Genomic DNA, 19338 nt, shown 5'->3' with positions numbered 1-19338 from the left:
ACAGGTAAAGCCCATCTACCATGTAGCCACTTGTACTCTTGTCTAAGTCACAATTCAGGCAAGGGAATGCTCTACATTTACTTAGTATGTTTCCCTATTTTTAGCATGTTGTTTTGCAATAACAAACTACTAATTTAGGGAATTTTAACAATAATGTTTTATGGAGTTTTTTCTTTTTCTGTTTTTTTTTTTTTTTTTTTTAACCATAAGATGATCAGATCTCTAAGGGCCCTTCTAGCACAATCACGTGAGGCTTCTCAGGAGCGTGTGCTCAAGGGCGAGGTCAGTACAGAACCTTGGGAATGGCCAGGAGTGGCAGGGCTAGCTCGCACCTTGACTTCAAGTGCCTTTCAGAAGGATGTGTTCTGTGGGGGAGTCATTGCACTTCCAGGTCTGCTTCTAAAGTAGCAGCAGGGTCTTGAACTTTGTCCTCTTGGAACAGTTATTTTCCCCCATTGGGTCTTAGTTTTCTCCACTGCAAAATGAAAATATTGGACCAGAAATTAATTAATAAGAGCCCTTCCAGGAGACGTGAGAGAGGTTCTGGAGAGCTAGTTATGTTCTGTTTCTTAAACTGGGTGTAGGTTACACTGATGTGCTCAATTTTTGAAAATTCATTGAATTATACACTTATGATTTGTGCATTTTTCTATATGTATATTTTTCTTCAATTAAAAAGTTTACATTAACTATTTTTTTAAAAAGATAGGAGGCCTACTTGTGTTTCTGAATTAGAAGAATAAAAAAGATTGGAGGGGGATGAGCAGAGATGAAACAAAATTTGATGTGAATTGATCATTGCTGGAGCTAGGAGCTGGGCATGTGGAATCCTGATGCCATCTTCTCTACCTTTGCATATGTTTGAAACTTCCCAGAGTGGAAGTTTGAAATAAGAACTCTTCTAGCTCTAAAATACTGTCATTTGAGGAGCTCCCACTATTATGCAAGAATGCAGAAGAAAGGACAAAGGAATATCACAGCTCCCCTCACCCCAGATTTGAATGTCTTGTAAAAGAGAAGGAAATGGACCCAATGTAGTCAAAAAAGAGTTATTATAACAGAAATAAGAAGTATTGTGACTGGATGTGGTGGCTCGTGCCTGTAATCCCAGCACTTTGGGAGGCCAAGGCAGGCAGATCACTTGAGGTCAGGAGTTCGAGACCAGTCTGGCCAACATGGTGAAACCCCGTCTCTACTAAAAATACAAAAAATTAGTCGGGTGTGGTGGCACATGCCTGTAATCCCAGCTACTCAGGAGGCTGAGACAGGAGAATTGCTTGAACCTGGGAGGCGGAGTTTGCAGTGAGCAGAGATCAAGCCACTGCACTCTAGCCTGGTCAACAGAGTGAGAATCTATCTCAGAAAAAAAAAAAAAAAGGATTGTGCCTCTTGAACATGGTTTTTTTTGTTCGTTTGTTTGTTTTTGTCCTAATTTCAGATCTCATTTGATGTATTTGTGTCTGACAGAGCAAATTAACTGTATTAGTTTGTTCTCACACTGCTGTAAAGACATACCTGAGACTGGGTAATTTATAAAGAAAAAAGATTTAGTTGGCTCACAGTTCTGTGCTTCTGTTTCTGGGGAGGCCTCCAGAAACTTACAACCATGACAGAAGGCAAAGGAGAAGCAGGCACATATTCAGATGGCCAGCAGGAGAGAGAGAGGGCAAAGGGGTAGGTACTGCACACTTTGAAACAACCAGATCTTTATCACAAGAACAGCAAGGGGGAAAGCTGCCCCCATGATCCAATCACTTCCCACCAGGCCCCTCTTTCAACACTGGGGATTACAACTTGACATGAGATCTGGGTGGGGACACAGAGCCAAATTATATCATTAACTAAGAGTGTTTTACGACATGGCTATTTATTTGTTATCTATAAGAATGTCGGTGAGGTCTGGTGTTGATTGGTTCTCAGTTGTCACAGCCTACGCACTGTTGACTCCTCTGCCCTGGCATGAGCTGGGGCGCTTCAGCTGGTAGCAGGAAGTAGGGGAACGGGGCAAATCCCATAAGGTCCCTCTGGGGTTTGGCTTGACCTTCAAACAGTGGGTACGATGTCACCCTCACACTTCAAGAGTTGTGAAACATCATTGCAAAGTGGCCAGGATTCACTTACTACTTAAATGTAATGAGCACCTACTCCATTGCCAGGCACCAGTCTTGGGGCTGGAAATACAGCAGTGCACAAACAGACAAAAGTCCCTGAACTCATGGAGCTTCCATAATTTGATAATTCACATAATAGCTTTAAAGGCTTTTCCAAGCCAGACACAGTGGTGCATGCCTGTAGTTCCAGCTACTTGGGAGGCTGAGGCAGGAGGATTGCTTGAGTCCAGGGGTTCAAGATTGTAGTATGTTATGATTATGCCTGTGAATAACTACTGGACTCTAGCCTGGGCAACATAACAAGACTTCATCTCTTAAAAAAAAGACTTAAAATTTTTGTAAATTGTAGTAAAATATACATAGCAGTTTTTGTATGTTTTACCACAATCAAAAATTTTTTCAGTTCAATAGTTGTTGTGAAACAGATGTCTAGAACTTTGTTGCTTTGCAGAACTGAAACTCTATACCCATTAAGCAACTCTCTTTTGCTCCCTCTTCCTAGCCCCTAGTAATCGCCATTTACTTTCTATATCCATGAATTCAACTTCTCTAGGCACCTCATAGAAGTGGAGTCATATAGTATTTGTCTTTTTGTCACTGACTTCTTTCACTTAGCCTAATGCCTTCAAGATCCATCCATGAGGTAGCATGTGTCAGAATTTTCTTCCTTTTTAAGGCAGAATAATATTCCACTGTATATGTGTAACACATCTCATTTATCCATTCACCTGCCAATGGAGACAGGTTTACTTCCACATTTTGGCTATTGTAAACAGTGATCCTATGAACATGAGTGTACAAATATCTCTTTCAGATCCTGCTTTTAGTTCTTTTGTGTATGTGCCCAGAAGTGGAATTGCAGGATCATATGGCAATTCCATGTTAAATTGTTTGAGGAACTGCCATGCTGTTTTTCATAGTGGCTGCATCATTTTACCTTCCTATTAACAACGCACATGGGGTCTAATTTTTTCACATCCTTGTTAATACTTGTTAACTGCCACCCAATAATAGCTATCCTAATGGGTATAAAGACTATTTTTTTTAAACTACTTGTACTAGCTTAATTATAGAACAACTGGGCTAAATTAAGTTAGCTGGAAAGCTGGGAAGAACGCACAGCTCAAACTCACCATTTTACAAGTGACTAAATAAAATCTTCTGAATAAAGACCCCATCTAGGCATGCGTGGATGTGAATACAACTAAAATTAAAAAATGAATAAAGAGACTTGTTCAATATCAGGCCACGAGGGACTAATGGAGGTGGCACAGGTTTCTAAACCAGCGGCCAGCAAACTTTTCCCTAAAATATTAGATATTTACTCTCTGTTCCTAAAGCCTTTGCCCACCATAGTCTCTGTCATAGCTTCTCAACTCTGCCATTGTAGTGTGAAAGCAACCACAGACACTCTGTATAACCAAATGCGTGTAGCAGTATACCAATAAAACTTCTGCAAAAATTTGCAAAAATAGGCAATAGGCTGTAATTTTCTAATCCCTGTTCTAAACCAACAAACTAAAGTGTGGGACCAGCAGGTGTGTATTGTTCCCCACCTTTCCCCGACTCTGGTAATAGCACCTTGATTTCCTTTTGATGAACTGCCTGTCTTCCTAGTGCCTGTGATCTTGGTAGAATTATCAGTCAATGTACTTTGCCAGCTGTGGTCAAGAGGTGGGTCCATGACCCAGGCTGGGCCTTTCTATCTAAGGACTTCGAACCTTACAAAGGTACAAAGGGACAAGATGACTGAAGTTGATCCCACCTGTGTCTTTGGTGACTCTATTGAAGGGTTCCTCTACCTGGATCTCCAGAGTTGCCCAGCTCCTAGCCGTTTCCAAGCCGGTGTAACAATATTCCACTGTCTATGTGTAACACATTTCATTTATCCATTCACCTGCCAGTGGAGACAGGTTACTTCCACACTTTGGCTATTGTAAACAGTGATCCTATGAACATGAGTGTACAAATATCTCTTTCAGATCCTGCCTTCCTTCCAATTCTTGGAAGGAAGATCCAATTCTTTCTTCCATTTTGCAAGCAACCCCACATCCTTTCAGTAATTATTTTTTCTACTAAATGACTTGAAGTCAATTTCTGATGCTCACAACCAGAGAATCCTGACTGATCATTCACTTTTAAGAAAAGATGTGCTATACAATTACTTTAACCACAATACCCCCAACAGCTAAAACAGGATTTGATTTGATTGCTTTTTTTTTTTTTTGAGACGGAGTTTCACTCTTGTTGCCCAGGCTGGAGTGCAATGGCGCCATCTTGGCTCACCGCAACCTCTGCTTCCTGGGTTCAAGTGATTCTCCTGCCTCAGCCTCCCGAGTAGCTGGGATTACAGGCATGCACCACCACGCCCAGCTAATTTTGTATTTTTAGTAGAGACGGGTTTCTCCATGTTGGTCAGGCTGGTCTCAAACTCCCAAACTCAGGTGATCCACCCCCTTCAACCTCCCAAAGTGCTGGGATGACAGGCGTGAGCCACGGCACCCTGTCCCCGATTTCTTAAAAAGCAAATTATCTGAAAGTTTAAGGACGTAACAGACTCATCAATTGAGATTCCTGCGTCCATGCCTGCCAGTGTGGCCATACCAAGCTGGAACGCCATTATCCTTCAATCTTTGTTCAACAATTACCTCCAGCCCTGCTGAGCTCTCCCTTGTGCAAGCCCCCGATGCCCTCTGGGTCTTGGATTCTTCATCTGTAACAAGAAGGGACTTAGTTTCCATCCAGCTCCAGACTTGGATCAGGGCCTCCTACTGTCTGCTCAGCACTGTGCTCAGGTATAAAAGAAGGCACCATGATCCCCCCGACTTCAAGGAGCTTGAGGATGAGTTGGGGAGACATGTCGTAATCAGCGGTGACACAGGGTAGCCTATGTAACATGCAGGTGAGGAAAACAGCCAGTGGAGCTCAGACGGGAGAAAGTTGCTGTGGACCGGAAAGGACTTTAGCTGAGCCTTTAGAAGCAGATAGGCTTTGAATAAGGAGAGAGGAAGGCAAAATTACATGCACTTTGGAGGCCTATTCAGCACCCTTCAAACTAAGCTCAGGCAACAGTTCCTGGGCTTCATTTCCATCCCTGAAGCAGCAGAGGGTGAATGGAACCAACCTTGCCAACAGAACCAGGGAATATCTGGTCCCATTCTACTGGTGACATTATTTGTTGCATTGGGTTTCTTGTAGGTATTTTCAGTTGCTGACTGCAAGAGCAGGGTGTGGACAGCTCTGAGTATGTTAGCTAGAATATCAGAGTCTTGCTGAACTTGCTCATTTTCTGCCCATCCCAGCTGTCCAAGCACTAGAGGCAGCCCCCTGGGTCCACCCGACCCGACCCTTCAGGCAGGCAAGATGAAAGGACAGGGGCTCACATTGTGTGGTCTAGCCCCCCAGGAGGTGCCTCTGATGCCAAGTATTCCTGTGGCTAATGAACCCTGGCTGCAGGGGTTGTGGGCCGGGTGGCACAGGGAGGTAGGGGGTGGCCCTCTCTCTCCTCCTCAGCTTCCTAAAAGCCATCTGTTCCCAAACCCAAGCATTGCTTTCCGCTACACCCAAACCACCGCTACACCCAAACCCGTGGGACTGGTTATCCCCAGCACACACAGCTCTCTGTTGCTGCTTGTGTTTGTTAGTTGGCATTTGAACAGTTCTCTGTGGTTCAAGTTTGAGGCCAGCCTGGGGCAAAATGAGATTGGCAGAGGTTACCATGGCTGCTGCACCTCCCTCCCACTCTCCCACCCATGAGCCCAGACCCCTAAACTTCCCTCTTTCTAACAAACACCACCATCGCCCGGAACTCCCTTCCCCTTCAGGACCCCATTCTTTACTTTTTCAGATGGCTTATTGGAGTAACAACCTCTTCTAAGGGATGAGATGTTGCTAAAGTTCTTTTTCATAGGGGTCCTCCGTGGACAGCACACCCAGGATTCATGAAAGGATAATGGCTGGAAATTCCAGGCATGTGGCAACTTCTGAGGGACAGTTGGAAGTAGATTATCTCCTCTGCTCTTAGGTAAATCTTACGTTTTTCTATACATTGTCACCCAAGGTACGTAAGATTTTATTTTCTTTTTCTTTTTTTTTGGTCAGGATTTCCCTCTTCGCTTAGGCTGGAATGCAGTGGCACCATCACAGCTCACTGCAACCTCTGTCTCCCTGGCTCAAGCAATCCTCCCACGTCTGCCTCCAGAGTAGCTGGGACAATAGGCATGTGCCACCAAGCCTGGCTAATTTTTTTTTTTTTTTTAGAGATGGAATCTCACTAGGTTGCCCAAGCTGGTCTCAAACTCCTAGGCTCAAGCGATCTGCCCACCCTGGACTCCTAAAGTGCTGGGATTATAGGCGTTAAGTACCTGGCCCTCTATTCATTTTCTATTCGGCAGACACTGGGATGCACTGGCCTAGCAGGAGTGAAAATTGACTTCTTAATCAACTCAACGACTCATGTGCCGTGTCATCTTCCCTTTTGGGAGAACCTCAGTTTTCTTGTGTGAAGGGGTTTCATTGAGTTATTGCCCCTGGGCTCACAATTTATGAGGCAGTTCTCTGTTTTTAAAGAACTACCCATGAAGCTAGGAGACATGAATTTCCTCCTGACTCACCCTCTGTTTCTCTGCTATTTGGGGTGGCTTTCATTGAGGTAGGGCACTTTACAATTTGCAGGATATCCAGACTGCCCTGACTTGATTCAGTATCCAACAAATATTTTTGAGCATCTCTGAAGTGCTAGGCATGGTGCTGGTTCTGTGGATACAAGCATGAGTGAAGTAAGTGGTTTGGAAATAATGTGCTAGGGAAACGAACAATGTATTCAAAAGGTGCACAATGGCCTGGGGCGGTGGCTCAGGCCTGTAATCCCAGCACTTTGGGAGGCCAAAGCGGGCGGATCACTTGAGGTCAGGAGTTTGAGACCAGCTTGGCCAACACATTGAAATCCTGTCTCTACTAAAAATACAAAAATTAGCTGGGCGTGATGGGGCGGGGGGGGGGGCGCCTGTAATCCCAGCTACTCGAGAAGCTGAGGTAGGAGAATGACTTAAACCTGGAAGGCAGTGGTTGCAGTGAGTCGAGATGGCATCACTGCGCTCCAGCCTGGACCACCACATGAATGAGACGCCGTCTCAAAAAAAAAAAAAAGAGAGAAAAGGGAAGTGCACAAGTTCCTTGCAGATGGAACTTAAACTGTAAGGTGGGAGTGAATAGAAAGAGCCCAGGGAGGAAGGTAAGATGAGGGTTACCACTGCCATTTTACAGAGAAATCTTGGAGACACCGACTGACCATTCTAGATTGAATGGTTAGAGGCTCCCTCCCTGAGAAAGTGGTGTTTTAGGAGAACACTTCCTAACAAGAAGCAGCCAGCCTTGGGAAGAGCTAAAGGTAGCTTGTGCAAAGGCCCTGAGGCAGGAACCAGCTAGGCCACTGGGTACATTTGAAGACCAGAAATAAGGTCAGTGTGTCTGGAACTTAGTTACTGCAGGATATGAGACTGGAGAGAAAAATAGGGTTGAATCTTTAGGGATTTTGTTTTGAGTGTAACAAAAAGTCATTAGTGGTTTTTGTTTTCATTTTGTTAATTTTACATTTTAAAATGATCATGCTAGCTGCTGTAGCATTATCACCAGCACCACTTTGTACCTTTTTTTTTTTTTTTTTGAGGTGGAGTTTTTCTCTTTCACCCAGGCTCGTGGGAAGTGGTGTGATCTCAGCTCACTGCAACCTCCACCCCCAGGTTCAAGCAATTCTCCTGCCTCAGGCTCCCAAGTAGCTAGGATTACAAGCGTGTGCCACCACGCCCAGCTAATTTTTGTATTTTCAGTAGAGACGGGGTTTCTCCATGTTGGCTGGTCTCAAACTCCTGACCTCAGGTGATCCGCCTGCCTCAGCCTCCCAAAGTGCTGGGATTACAGGTGTGAGCCACCTGGACCTGGCCCACTTTGTGCCTCTTTGGTGCACCATTCACTTTGTAATCAATGTAAATGAAGACCTCCAGAGCTGTGCAAGGTGGAGCAGTCGCTATAGTTCCTCCCAAGCCCTGTGTGCTTTCAGGATCAGAGAATCTAGTGTTAAGAGACTTTGGAGTGGAAAGAGTCTTCCCTAGGGGCTTGGATGATGTCAATCCTAAATCATCTTGGAAAAGCCCAAGGGGAGCGCTGGCCCCTCCAGGGTGTCTTTATTGATCTCTGTAAACACTCCCTTCTCCCAAGCTCTTTCATTCGAGAGGCCAAGCCAAGTGGAGGCAGACGCTCGCTCACTCTCTCCTCCCTTCAAGCTGACACTCTGTAAGCCTTTAAGCAGCTTGTAACTCCATCATCTCAGTGCCCCTTGGAAGCAAGCAGCATCAGATTAAGCAAATCTGGGATCCAGGCGCTGAGGAATTTGGGGCCTCTCAGGTTTCTTGGCAGGGGTAACAAGTACCTGCAGAGACTCTTCTTCAGAACAAGTGAAACTAATCCCTTCCAGGGGCAGAAAAAGGCATGCTCTTGGCAAAAGACTTCATAAGATGTTATCTCAACATCTTCTGAAGTTGGAGCCTTAGGAGGGAAGGCAGTTGCTAAACCAGGTGGGAAAACGGATGGGGTGGGAAGGAAAGACTTAGGTGGGTTCCCACATCGGTTCGGGTCCAGGGTTGCCTCTAGAACCAGGTTTCCTGGCCTGAGGAGGGTGGCCTTGTGCCCTTTCCACTCTCCTAGGACTAGACAGGGAGAAAGAAGAATGTGGAAGGGAGGGAAGGGGAGAAGAGAAGAAATGAGCTACTTCAGTTCATGGCCCCAATTCTACTCCTCAAGCTGGACAACTTAGAGGAAAGAGTTGCAGATGTAAAGTTACAGATGCAAGGAAGCTTCAGTATCATCCAATCTAACCTCTTATTTCTTATTTATTTATTTATTTATTTATTTATTTATTTATTTATTAAGACAGGGTTTCACTCTGTTGCCCAAGCTGGACTGCAGTGGCACAATCTTGGCTCACTGCAACCTCTGTCTCCCAGGTTCAAGTGATTCTCCTGCCTCAGCCTCCCAAAGTGGTTGGGATTACAGGTGCCTGCCACCATGCCCAACTAATTTTTGTATTTTTTTGTGTTTGTGTGAGATGGAGTTTTGCTCTTGTTGCCCAGGCTGGAGTGCAATGGCACCATCTCAGCTCACTGCAATCTCCCCCTCCCTGGTTCAAGCGATTTTTCTGCCTCAGCCTCCCGCATAGCTGGGATTACAGGCACCTGCCACACCATGCTCAGCTAATTTTTTGTATTTTTAGTAGAGACAGGGTTTCACCATGTTGGCCAGGCTGGTCTCCAACTCCTGGACTCAGGTGATCCATCCCCACTTGGCCTCCCAAAGTGCTAGGATTACAGGCGTGAGCCACCATGCCCAGCCTAATTTTTGTATATTTAGTGGAGATAGGGGTTTCACCATATTGGCCAGGCTAGTCTTCAACTCCTGACCTCAAGTGATCCGCCCACCTAGGCCTCCCAACATGCTGGGATTACATGTGTGAGCCACCATGCCCGGCCTATGAGTGATATTTAAAATTAAAAACAAAGCATGGCTGGGCAAGGTAGCTCACTCCTGTAATCCCAGGATTTTGTGGGGCCAAGGCGGGTGGATTGTTTGAGCCTAGGAGTTCAAGACCAGAGTGGGCAACATAGTGAGATCCCATCTCTACAAAAAAAAACAAAAAACAAAAAACAAAAAACAAACTAGTTGGGCATGGCACACACCTGTAGTCTTAGCTACTTAGGAGGCTGAGCTATGAGGATCATCTGAGCCCAGGGAGTCGAGGGTTCAGTAAGCCTGTGTTTGTACCACTGCACTCCAGCCTGGGTGAAAGAGTGAGACCATGTCTCAAAAAAACAAAATAAACAAATAAATAAAAGCACATAAAATGTATTGTGTTATCCCACTGATGCAACAAAAAGTATGTGTATATGCTTATGTATTATTTTATTTTTATAGTTTAATATATATATTTCCAGAAAGATACACAAGAAATATTCATAGTTAATTTACTTCATTTTACACCCGTATGCAGTTTGAAGTTTTTGTTTGGTAGATTTTTATCACATGTATATTACTTTCATTGCAAAAAGAAAATTGAGATGGAAGTTGCTTGGCTGGGATCATGTAGTCATCCAATTACTTTGGGATTGGAACCAGACCAGGTCTCCTGACTTGTCTCTTTTGACTTTTGCACACTGCCTTCTCTTCTAAGCTCAACGGCCAGACTCAGGGCAGAGAGGACTCTGCCTCCTGTCCGTCTGTCCAGTGGCTGAGAACTGGGGCTATGAAACTGTCAGTGCACAGGGATGATGACATTCTAGGTTTTTGGGCTTCTGCCTATTGGATTTCTTTTCTGGCTGTGCCACTAAAAGTAGATATTGAGCAAATGACAAATTGCTTCTCTTTTCTGAGACTCAGTTTCCCCACCTGCATAGTGGTGGCGTGGGCGTGGGTGGTGAAATGAAGCTAACTCCTTCAATGTCCTGAGAACCTTTTAGCTCGGGCTGCTGCTCCTCCAGGCTGGGGAGCATGGGGCGCAAGAGTTTTCATTCCTCGAGCCAGGCTTCCCCCTGCTGGTCTCTGCCGGTAGCGCTCGGAAAGCTTCCAATAAAGTGTTCTAACCGGCCGTTGGAGGAGCAGGGGCTGGAGAGCTCGACATCCTGCAGTGGATGAGACAGTTGTGCGCAGTGATGAATTGTCTCACCTCCTGCATGGCTTTCCAATAAACAGATAACCTGAGCTTGGAACTAACTTCCCTTTACAAACATTAACAAAGTGGTTTGGGTTTGTGCTGTTTTGTGTTGTTTTGCTGTGCAACAGAGATGGTCTCTGTTGCCCAGGCTGGAGTGCAGTGGCATGATAATAGCTAACAGCAGCCTCCAACTCCTGGGCCCAAGAGATCCACCCACCTCAGCCTCCCATGCACCTGGGACTGCAGGCCGGCGCCACCACACCTGGCTTGTTTTTGTTATTGTTGTTGTTTTGCATTTAAGATATATCGAATTGCAAAGACCCTGTAAATCAAGGGATGCTTGAACTTAGCTTGGTCCAGAGCAAGAGTTGTTCACCATCTCAAAAAATCATGTCACCAGTGCCACTTGTGTGGGAATCACCTTTTCAACCCGCTTGTGTCCATCTGTATTTGTAGTCATAACTCTTTGCAAATATGTAACCAAGGAGCTCTGAGACTACCTTTAAGAGATGGAGAACTAAATATTACTAAATTAGCACAAAGATATATGAAATACAGACATTTTATTTCATTTATAAAGGCTGTTTAAAATATATATGATTGCCATGTTTTATGTTTTTAAATTTTTGGTAGCACAATAATAAGAAAGCAATATTGTGAAAAATTATGTTCTTAACTTATTTATATATCTTTTGGTTGCCTGGTTTTTTTCTGCCTGACTGATACTGTTCCCAGATATCTACCACATAAATTTGCTATGCCCCTTATAGTGTAATTTTTCTTTTTCTTTTTTCTCAATCATCTTGTGGTCCCCATCACCTCCTAAAAGATATGGTCTCCAAGTCTTTTGAAGAATCAGAGGCCAAGTGTATCTTGGACATGTGGGGAGTTGTTATGGGCCTCCACAACAGTATGAGTGGCTGCATGGCCTCAAGTGTCACTAAAGCTCAAGATTTTGACCCTACACTTATACACAAGGCCCAACTCATTTGCAAGACTCACACCTCTCCTCATCTTCTCTTCTTCTGCACTTTGCAATTGCTTTTGGTGTGCCATTCCCTTCTCAGTTAACCTTATTATCCTTCCTCTGTTAGTATACATGAATAAGTCATTCTGTTCTTTACTTTAATCCATACCTCTGTTCTTTTTTTCTCTGTACTTCCTAGATGGGAATGCCTTCTGCTCTCTCTATTCTCTTAAATCTAAACTTTATTCTTCTAAGTAGGCATACACATCTGACAGTTTCATTGTATCTTCTGAAGAGAGCATGCCTCAACATTTACGTACTGAAAAGTTTTGTTTTATTTTTATTTATTTATTTATTTTTATTTTTGGACAGAGTCTTGCTCTGTCACCCAGGCTGGAGTGCAGTGGCACAATTGTGACTCACTGCAACCTCTGCCTCCTGGTTTCAAGCAATTCTCCTCCCTCAGCATCCTGAGTAGCTGGGATTACAGGCCCCTGCCATCACGCCCGGCTAATTTTTTGTATTTTTAGTAGAGATGGGGTTTCCCCATGTTGGCCAGGTTTGTCTCGAACCCTTGACCTCGGGTGATCCGCCTGCCTCAGCCTCCCAAAGTTCTGGGATCACAGGTATGAGCCACCGTGCCCAGCCAAAGTTATGTTTTATGATAACTACTTGCATTTCTCCTTTTATTTTACGGTTGAGGTATCATATTGATTTGTTAAATTTAACTTATCCTGTCTATGAATTTTATTGCAGAGTAGTAGGAAATATTTGTATTCATTTAAAGTGGAAAGACAATCTGCATGCCTGGAGGAGATATTTGCAACATTTACAACTGGCAAAGGTTTATTATCAAGAATATATAAAGAAGTCTTGCAAATCAACAAGAAAGAAGAATAAAGCAGAAAGAAATGGACAAATGAAAAGGCATTTTATAAAAGAAGAAATGTGCATGGCCAGCAAACATATGGAGATGTTCAGCCTCATGTGAAATGTAAATCAAGACCAAATAAGATAAGCTTTTATGTCCACTAAAATGGCAAAATTTTAATAGCTGGACAATCCAAGTATTGGAAAACATACGGATCCATGGGATCTCTTACAAATTGCTTATAAGGGTATACATTAGGACACTCACTTAGAAAAACAGTGTGGCATTATCTTGTAAAATCAAACACTCACATAGGCTGCTGTGCAGATCCTTGGTCTGTTTGCCCTCAGATCCACTCTTTGCTATGCCCTTATGTGCTCAGTTTTCCAGCAGGATCTCGGCAGCCATGTCATCTTGCTTCCAGTTGGGCTCAGTCAATAAAAGAGAGAGAATGGAAGGTGGAAGGAAGGGAGTAGCCAAGGTATTTCTCAACCGGCACCCTCCCCCACTCCTCTCAAGTAGCATCTCCTGTGGTGGCCACAGCTCTCCCATGGGTCCAGTTCCCACAGGAAAGCCAGTCATGATTCTAACTTGTACCAGGTGACCCTGGCCCTGGGCTAGAGAAATAAATAACCCTTTATTTCTCTAGTTCTAGGGAGGGGTAGTAACAGCTTCCTGCTATTATTAATTTATGGGTGGCCTTACTGCCTCCTGTGAGGCTTCTCAGCTATTGATTACCATACTACTCAGCAATAAAAAGGAAAAAACTATTGACACATGCAACAACTTTGCTGGACCACAAGAGAATTTTACCAACTGAAAAAGCCAGTCTCACATTGTTACATACTATATGATTCCACTTACATAACCTTCTAGAAATGACAAAATTATTGAGGTGAAGAACAGATTAGTGGTTGCCAAGGGTTAAAGACAGGGGTGGGGTTGGAGAAGGACAACAACTTTGTGGGACCACAAGAGAATTTTACCAACTAAAAAAGCCAGTCTCACATGGTTACATACTGTATGATTCCACTTATATAACCTTCTAGAAATGACAAAATTATTGAGGTGAAGAACAGATTAGTGGTTCCAAGGGTTAAAGACAGGGGTGGGGTTGGAGAAGGAAATCAGTGTACCTAAAAAGGGGCAGCCAGAGGGATCTTTGTGGTGATGGGACAGTTCTGTATCTTGATTGTGGTAGTGATTATACAAATCTACATGTAATAAAGTTTTATGTGTGCATAGAACTATGTACATACTCAAACCAATGCATGTAACCCTGGTGAAATCTGAATAAGGTCTGTAGATTGTGACCTGGTTTCGATACTGCTTTATAGCTATCTAAGATGTTATTATTGGGAGAAAATGGGGGGAAAGGTACGTGTACTTTTCTGTACTATTTTTGCAACTTCTTGTGACTCTGTTAGTACTTCAAAATGGAAAGTATCTGAAAAACCATAGAGTGGTTTCTGTTTTTTCTGATTAGACCCTGACTGCACTCCTATAACCCCACGATTCCTTCCACTCCTAGCTATATATTTACCTACAAGATAGGCCCCAGAGAAACTCATAATGCATGTGTAGCAGTTATTCATGATAGAAGGAAACCCAACCACTCATAAATAGGAGAATAAATAAATTGTGATACAAACAGAACAAAATCTTATACAGCAGGGCAGATGAATGCAATATGCTATATACAGCAATATGGATAAGCCTCAACTCATAATCAACGTTGAGTGAAAAGGGCAGGGCTCAGGACGTTATTTATAATTATTTTATCAATGTAAAAACAAAGCACTTGTTATAAAATTTAAAATTATCTAAAATGATACTACATATTGCTTAGATATATATGGGTGTATGTGTGGGTGTGTTTTTGCTTATGTTTCTGTGATATTTATTTATTTATTATTTTTTCCTAATCACTAGACAATGTGGGAATGATATTAATTTTTAAACATAAGGGAAGGATAGGCCAGGCGCAGTGGCTCATGCCTGTAATCCCAGCACTTTGGGAGGCCGACGCAGCTGGATCACCTGAGGTCAGGAGTTCAAGACCCAGCCTGACCAACATGAAGAAACCCCATCTTGACTAAAAATATAAAATTAGCTGGGTGTGGTGGCACATGCCTGTAATCCCAGCTACTTGGGAGGCTGAGGCAAGAGAATCTCTTGAACCCAGGAGGCGGAGGTTGCGGTGAGCCGAGATTGTGCCATTGAACTCCAGCCTGGGCAGTAAGAGCAAAACTCCATCAAAAAAAAAGAAAAACCATAAGGGAAGGATAAACACAAAATTCAGGAGAGTGGTCAGTTCACGTGGTAGACACAGAGAGAGACAGGATAGAGAATGAACACAGGTGTCGCCACTGTTCCAGTTCTCAGGTGGGGAGGCAGGCTCATGGGTGTTCAATATATTATTTGATTGATAGATAGATAGATAGGTAGATAATGGCTAGATGATTGATAGATTGATAGATATATAGATGATAAATAGACGATAGATGATAGATATAGATGATAGGTAAATAGATGATTGATAGATAAATAGATAGTAGATAGATTGATTGATTGACTGATAGATAAAAGCAAAAGAGAGTCATGCAAAGACCGACCAAAGACAGTGAGTCTTGAATTAAGGATCACAATGAATGGCTCTATGACTTGAGGTCTATTGCATTATCTATATCTCCATTTATTATTAAAAGGAGGTATGGAGTCTAGTAACTCTGGGACCTCTGATCTAATGAGAACAGACTTCTAAGAAATCCATGTGCTCTTGGATTCAGAAAACTGATGCCCATTCTTGTGCCCCATCAGAGTTCTTCTGAAAGCTTTTCGGTTTCTCAGACTTCAGTGTCCATCTGTCCTGTTCCTAGGTTCCAGGGCTTTTTCTCCTGTGGCCTTCCCAATCTCTCATTAGTTAATTTATTTTCTTAACACATCTTGCTGAGCAGCATTTAGTATGTTTCAAGTGCTCAGACCTGGAGACACAGCAATGAGCAGAAGAGACCAGGTCTCTGTCCTCATGGAACTTACATTTTGTACTTTGGTGGGGCAGAGTGGGAGGGGGTGAAAGGTGGTCAGGCAACAAAAGCAAAGAAACAAGAAAATAATTACAGCTTGTGGTCATTGATATGAAGGAGAGATGGGAGTGAGAGGGAGAGACAGCAAAGCCTTTCTGAGAAGGAGGCATCTGAACTGAGAAGCTGAGGGTGCAGAAAAGGCAGGACTAAAGCTGAGGAAAGAGTGCAGTCCCAGAGGGGACAGTGAGTGCAAAGGCCTGGAGGCAGGACAGACTTTGGCCTGTTTCAGGAACAGAAAGGAGGCCACTCTGCCTGCAGTGCACTGACTGAGGGCATAGTGATAGCAGACTCCAGAGGTCATTCACAGGGCACCAGCTGTGACCAAGATACAACCTGAGTCTCCTGGCACTTATGTTCCCAGTTGCACAGATTGCTCGCTTCCTGGTGGTCATAATTTCCTCTACTTCTCTGAATCTCACCCACTCTTCAAGACCAGGTCATGCCCATCTCCTCCCAGAAACTTCCTCAACTCTCCCAGCTCTTGGGAATGGGGGGCACCTAATATGTGTATGGAAGTGGGTGACTGTCTTCACTCTCTTATCTCCAAGCCAGTTTTTCTTAAGGTATGGCTTTCTGACCATCTGAATTACAATCCCCTAAAATCCACCTAAGTTTTAAAAGTATTTTTAGTGAAATATTTGAATTATAGTGAATAGAATACTGATTATTCATGTACTTAATATCTGCTTCTAAGAGCCTTACCATTTGTCCATATTTGCTTCTGTTTTATTTTCATTTTTTAAGAAACAGAACACATTACAAATACATACATGTGGTTACCGAAAGGTCCCAGTCTGGACCTTCTCAATCAGAATTCCTGGAAGTAGAGCTGGGAATATGCAGTTTTGCAGATTTTACATTCCTTCCTCACTCCCCTTCCCTTACCCACAGGGATTTTTTTTTTTTTTTTTTTTTTTTGAGACAGAGTTTTGTTCTTGTTGCCCAGGCTGGAGTGCAGTGGCGTGATCTTGGCTCACTACAACCTCCACCTCCTGGATTCAAAAGATTCTCCTGCCTCAGCCTCCTGAATAGCTGGGATTACAGGCACGTGCCACCACACCCCAGCTAATGTTTTGTATTTTTAGTAGAGATGGAGTTTCACCATGTTGGCCAGGCTGGTCTCAAACTCCTGACCTCAGGTGATCCATCTGCCTCAGCCTCCCAAAATTCAGGGATTACAGGCATGAGCCACCGCCCCTGGCCAGTGGTTTTTAGACATAGTGAATACTGACAATTACTGATATGTGCCATTTTCAATGTATCCCATCCAAGTAGTTCTTCCTTATAGCTCATCCAAGGGGTCTTGGCTATGCATGAGAATTCTCTGGGGAATTTTCTAAAAATATAGATGTCCAGGCCCCTCCCTAACCTAGTAAACCAGACTGGGCAGGGATGTTAAGAATCTCCATCATGAAAACCTTGCTGGTGGGTTTTTAATGGTAGCAGAGGTTGGGGCAGAGGAGGACCCGCCTCCTGTCTGAAACACTCCTGGTGATCGTCGAAGTGAGGATTCAGATGTCCTTCCATTTGCTGTCTCCCAGAAGAATTTAACAAGCCTTTCCTATGCATCTGCTGAGTACTGGGCAGAGCTGCAACCAAAAGACATTGGTCAGGCATGATGGAGAAGCCCTGACCTATGTCCAGGATGCAGTCCGAGCTCAGACATTAACTCAATGGGTGGACTTGGAGGTACGGTTGGCAGATCTAGCAAAGAAATAGAATGCCTGCTTAAATTCAAATTTCAGATTTCCAACAAACTATTTTTTAGTAGAAGTGTGTCCTAAGTATTGCATGGGACATATGTGTACTAAAAAATGATTTGTTGTTTATTTGAAATTCAAATTTAACTAGGACTCTTTTGTTTTATCTGGCAATCCTACTTGAGGGAGTATCTTCCGCATCTCTGAACCTCTGAACCTATTTCCCCATCTGGGAAATGAGAGGGTTGGACTAGATGTCCTCTGTGGGTTCTGATAGTTTGCATGTTAAGATGCATTGCACAGGCCTAGGAGCTTTTCTTTTAAGCACCAGCAGGGGGCGCCCTAACCCTCCTCAGCCACCTCACCAGCTAATGGCTCAGCCAGGAGACAACCGGGTCCTGCTGGCTCTGGAGGGCCATCTGGAAACCAGGTTGTAAGAGCTGGGAGAGTCCAGGTTTGCCCGTCCCTAGGACAGCGTATTCAGAAGGAGAGAAGAGAAGATCAGAGTCTCTGAAGATGGGACCATCTCACCCAGCGCCCCGTCTGCCAATATTTAGAAGACTGAACCCCTAGAGGGGAAGGCACTTGTCCAGGTTCACACATCTGTCCTGAAAATTAGATTCCTATCACCCTGTCCAGGACTCCTTTGCATCCTTTGAGTACCTTTATTTTTCTGTTTCCAGCTGGAAGTGTTTAACCCTTGCAGTCCTGTAGCCAAAACCAATGCAGACCCCAGCCAGCCCAGTACAGCCTAACAGGACTGAGACAGCCCTGAGTCCCTTCACAGAGGGAGTGTGGTCTGGAAGAAGGAAACATTACGACTCATGGATAAAGGATCAGTCTAGGCAGTGAGGAAAGAGCAGATCCCTCACATTTAAGTTGGGAGTGGTAGGTAACGATGATGATAATTATTATGGTGACTATAATGATTATTTATTGGCTTTCTCTATGCTGGGACACAACAACCTGTGAGGCAAGGATCATTATCGTCAGGATTTTTACCGATGCGGAAGTAAGCTCAGAGTGTTGGATCACTGGACTAAATGAGACTCCATCCAGTTCTGCAGCAGGAGTGAGAGGGAGGGCTGCTTCTGTTCTCTGACCCCTTTGACTTGAGTGCCTCCAATTTCATCAAGAGCCTGGCTAACTCCTCCTCAATGAATTGTACAGGGGACCAGGATTATCTCCAAAGGACCCACACCCTCCCACGAAGAGTCAGTGCCTGAAGGAAGGGATGCTCACCACTTCAGTTTAGGAGATGATTTTAGGAGAGTTACGAATTTGGCATTAACATTGAGTTAATTACAGTTCAATTCTCCTTTGGTCTTTCTATCAAGGAGAACGTCTCTAAGATTTCTTCTTTTAACAAGAAACAGAGCATTCTTTAAGAAGCATGAGGCACATTTATAACTGCATAACATTGTTTTTTCATTGTATGTGTATTTTTTACCATATTTATCTTTAAGGTTTATCTCTATGGTAAATGATACTAATTTTTCATCTAAGGTGATAATACAATTTATTTTAAATGTTAAAATTTTTGTTTTTTTTTAAAAAAAATTGATTTGAAGTGGGGAGAAGGACAGATAGAAGGAAGTTATAGAAGCTCTGCCCTTAAGGGTTCTGGATTCTGACGGTCCCTGTTAACTCAGCCGATTAATTTTGCTGAAGCTAGCAGGGCATGCAGCCCTACCCTGTCCTCCCAGGGCCCTGAGCTGATTCATACAGCATGGCTCTTTGATGCTGACGGTTTTTTTGAAAACTGTGGTGCTCCCTATAGGGAAACATCCAGATATGAGGCAGGAAGCTCTGAGTTCCAGTTCTCCCCCTTTTTCAGTGCCTCATCACATGACCAAGTCACCCAAGCTCCCTGAATGTCAGTAAGTTGTTGGCAGAGCTAAT

The 19338-nt window shown here is 43.7% G+C and overlaps 1 protein-coding gene across 1 annotated transcript in view; it reads left to right on the top strand.

The window, feature by feature from the left end:
* LOC105466844 (solute carrier family 36 member 1) overlaps positions 1 to 19338 on the top strand; it is a 233569-nt gene that overhangs the window by 212470 nt on the left and 1761 nt on the right. The gene's annotated exons all lie outside the window — the stretch shown is intronic.

Source organism: Macaca nemestrina, chromosome 6 (genome assembly GCF_043159975.1).
Source record: "Macaca nemestrina isolate mMacNem1 chromosome 6, mMacNem.hap1, whole genome shotgun sequence".
Taxonomy (NCBI): Eukaryota; Metazoa; Chordata; class Mammalia; order Primates; family Cercopithecidae; genus Macaca; species Macaca nemestrina.
Note: the sequence above shows the minus strand (reverse complement) of the source record. Positions and strands in the feature narration are given on the sequence as shown.